Here is a 4716-nt window from a genome sequence, read left to right on the forward strand (position 1 = left end):
ACCCTTCCTTCTTTGGCATGTCTTAGATGTAATAGGATTGGATACGGGCCTCGGGGACGATCCTATCCCTAGGAATCCAAAATTGAATTTGGCCCTTTTTCATTCAATAAGATTGAATTCAAAATGTTACCAACTGTTGAGAAACTACCTAAACAGCTAGGAATTGCACCAATGAGATCCGACTACCCTAAAACCCTCACAAGTGACGTCATGAAGTGTAATGTACATAAATTTGGTACGCCGCCTCATTTGACCCGAGGTGGGCCCATTGTCCCCGGATTTTCCTTATTGTTCCGTTTGATCTATACTGAAGCAGAATCTAAAGAAAACTTTTGATCCTTATTCCGTTCATCGAATGACAAGTACTGTAACTATGCTAACGAGGATATTTCTATGATGACAATGATAATGATGATGTTAAGAAAGGGAATATGCCTATGATAAGTACGATAAGAATGATTCCATGACTAAGAGTCTTGAGCTAAGAATTTAATGAGAATGTGAAAGTGTTATACTAGTTCTTGAACCTCAATTCTATTCCTTAGCTATGACACTAGTTTCTAAAAGACTTCAAAGCATATGAGTTGGCGGTTATAATGCCCATGATTTCATTCTATGCTCTCTCTTAAGGCTATTTTCCGTTGGTAGTCTCACCTTAAAATACTCGTTCCTTCAAGGTAAGACAAAGCGCCCATGATTATGCCATAATGTAATCGGAGGTCACCGACCTTATGTCACTCCGATGGACACATGACTTTCTTTGGGCTCTCATGCATGCCAATTGTATGACACATGTATATGAATGTGAATATGTATATGTATATGTATATGGGGAAAGGGGAAGGGCCACTGTTATATCACCACCTGATTCAGCTGGATTTCGTCCCGGACGCGGGATATGGGAGAGCCGGATACGGCGTCTGTATATGTGATATATATATATATATATAATATGTTGGGACACTGTTGGGGAGGGGGGTGGGAGAGCCTATGTACTCGGCGTCTGTGAATGTAAATAAAGAACACCGTTTTCTGAAATGTTCTGTTTTCTGTATATGTAAAGAAGAAGCACCGTTTTTCTGAATAAGAAACTAAGCAGAAAGGCATTCATATGTACAGGTTACATCTGTCCCAGGATAATCTCCATATGTCTATTCCGTTATTATTCATACTGTATATTCCTTTATTATGTTACTATTCATGCCTTACATACTCAGTACATTATTCGTACTGACCCCTCTTCTTCGGGGGCTGCGTTCATGCCGCGCAGGTACACCAGACGAGCCACAGCTATCATAGAAGATGTTCCAGCGGAGTTGGCAGGCTCCACTTGTTCTGGAGTGCTGCCGAGTTAGAGTATCTGAGCTATGATGTTTGTTTGATGTTAGAGACTTTGCAGACAGAGTCGTAGGTATTGGGTTGTCAGTCTGTAAGCGGCTCCAGCAGCTGATATGTTATTATGTTTCATATCACGAGTCTTATATGATATCAGATTTTACTTATGAAAAAAAAAGTATATGGGAGAGCTTACTATGTATTTCTTTCTTAATTGATTCAAGAGTTTCTATATGTAACAAGAGTCAGCGGGTTCGCTCGGCTCCAGATATGGGGTCGGGTGCCCATCACACCCTAGTAAAGTCGGGGTGTGACAATCTGCAATTGAATAAGGTGACGATTAAGAACAAATATCCTCTTCCGAGGATTGATGACTTATTTGATCAATTACAAGGTTCCAAGTGGTTTTCAAAGATCGATTTGAGGTCCGGGTATCATCAAGTGATAGTTAGGGAGAAAGATATCCCTAAGACAACGTTTTTAACAAGATGTGGTCATTTCGAGTTCCGAGTGATGTCGTTTGGGCTGACTAATGCACCGGCAGTATTTATGGATTTGATGAACAATGTGTTCAGGCCCTTCCTAGATCTGTTTGTGATTGTATCCATCGATGACATCTCCGTATATTCTAGATCCGAGGCAGAACATGCGGATCATTTGCGTACTGTCCTTAGAGTTCTTCAAACTCGAGAGTTGTTTGCAAAATTTTCTAAGTATGAGTTTTGGTTGAACTGAGTGACATTTTTGGGGCACATTGTTGCAGTCAATGGTATTCAAGTGGATAGCCAAAAGATTGAGGCCGTGAAGACTTGGCCAAGGCCCACAACCCCTACGGAGGTTCGTAGCTTTCTGGGCTTAGCGGGTTATTACAGGAGATTTCTTGAAGGTTTTTCCTCTATTTCTGCACCACTCACAAAGTTGACCCAGAAATCAGCAAGGTTCCAATGGACAGATGCTTGTGAACGTAGTTTCCAAGAGTTAAAAGATAGATTGACTTCTGCCCCCGTCCTGACACTTCAAGAGGGATTGGAAGGTTATGTTGTATATTGCGATGCTTCATGTATTGGGCTAGGCTGCGTATTTGTCACGACCCGTCTAGAGGGCCGCGACGAGCGCCCGGTGCTAGCCCAACCCGAGCACCCCTTGGCTTACACTTCACTTACAGTTAGGTGAGCCACATAATTAATCATACATTTCTAATCACCATTCATGCTAGTCCCATTGGACGACAATGCTTTCATATCATGGTTGGCATCTATACCACGTCAATGTACATGAGCCGTCAAGGCAATCAAAATAATCTACAAAATATAGGCCAACAAGGCCAGACATCTCTAACCACATACACATATCTACGAGCCTCTAAGAAGAGCATAACATATCACATAAGCGGGATAGGACCCCGCTATGCCCATAATTATGCACATAAAAGAATAAGTACCCAAAAGCTATGGCTCCGAATGAAATGGAGCTCTGCTAGGTAGTCTCTGAGAATACCGCTATGGATCGAGCCTGTCTCCCTGTGTACCTGCGGGTATGACACAGCGTCCACAAACAAAAGGACGTCAGTACGAAGAATGTACTGAGTATGTAAAGCATTATCTATATCAACATAGAAGAATAATAATTAACATGAGAAATAGCACAAGATGGGAGATTGTAATATCATCGTCATAGGCACTTACTTGCCGTGCATAGGATCTTTCCGTTCCGTATTTGTACTCGTATTCGTATACATACCTTTATTCACATTCATATCGTATCATATTCGTATTCATACTCATAACCATATCATATACATAGAATTTATATAGCATACCCGACCATGCAGGATCGGTGTTTCATACATACTTGGCCAACCAAGGCTCAAGGTTACTCATACCTGGCCCTACCAAGGCTTCAGGGTTACATCTACCTGGCCCTATCAAGGCGTCAGGGTTATCCGTACCATCTGCAGAGGTGTGTGCGCGTTACGTAATCATATACATACTTATTTACATATCTTACCCGGCCTCATAAGCTCGGGGTTCCATAATAGTCATACATAGACACATTTACACAATAGATCATAAGCATCTTTACTATTTACATTATTATCATAATCGCCATCAACATCATTTTTACTATTATCGTCATTCATCAACCTTATCTTTATAGGCTTACTCGTCATACGAGGGATTTAGTACAATCGTGGCGTATCACGAATCGTGAGCTTACTAGCTCGGAAGATCAAATCATTTGAAGGATATCATAGTCTCATAGAAGATTTAGATATTTGGCCAAAGAACCATGCCTTATGAAAGAAGGGTTAGCCTTACATACCTTTCCGTTCAACTATTTACCACTTGCACGTTCTCCTCCGAAGCTCACATTTCTACCTTCATTACAGTCATACTATCATTAGAATCGATAGCCAGCATACATGACTAAACTAGAGAAAATCGGGCAACGTCTCCTCTATTTATACGACATTCCTCTATAGTGTATTTCAACTCTCAACGTCAACAATACATTCAAAATACTACAACAATATTCATTATTCATCCACATTATCCATATCCCAAACTCACTTTTCAATCATCCATATCCACGGCCATAACGCACGACTATGTCCATTCAGGTACATTGCTCATCTCATGTTCTCAACATCATTTATATTACATTTACATAACAATACATCAAGACTCATAACTCAATTCAAACTATTTCTCAAAATGGCACTATTCCACATTCATGACCCATTTTGCCATACCTCTCTACAATCCAAGTATTTCAACTCTTAAATACCTTAAACAACATAGAAACATCATAAATCTTACCTTAGATGTCATAGGAACAAGCCTTGGTTGATAATACTCCACTTGAGCAAAACCCTAGTTTATCTCCAATGAGATTTCTTGACTTGTATGATCCTTAATGAGTTTCCTTATACTTGATTCACTTAGTTTATGTTGTTGTTCACTAGTAATCCTTGAATCCTTGTGGAATAAATGTAGAGAGAGGTTTTAGAGAGAAGGGGGTGTCATGTGGAAATGAAATAATGAACTTGATCTCTTATTAATAACCCAAAATTTGATCTTAAATGAACAGTCATCGAAAGTGCACAGTGGTCGTAAACACAGTTTACGGTCCATATTCCAGTTTACGGTCCGTATTTCATGGTCGTTTTTAAGGATGACAGAAACAGAAAGTCAGGCTGAGGACATGGTGGTTTACGACTCAGTTTACGGGCCGTATTTTAGTTTACGGTCCGTATTCCAAGTCGTCTTTAACCATTCCAGCATTTGACAGAAAGTTGAATTTTTTGGAAGCTGAAATACGACATGGCAGTTTACGGACCGTATACCACTTTACGGTCCGTATTTAATTTTACGACCAACT

The sequence above is a fragment of the Lycium barbarum genome, chromosome 10, assembly GCF_019175385.1.
Source record: "Lycium barbarum isolate Lr01 chromosome 10, ASM1917538v2, whole genome shotgun sequence".
NCBI lineage: Eukaryota > Viridiplantae > Streptophyta > Magnoliopsida > Solanales > Solanaceae > Lycium > Lycium barbarum.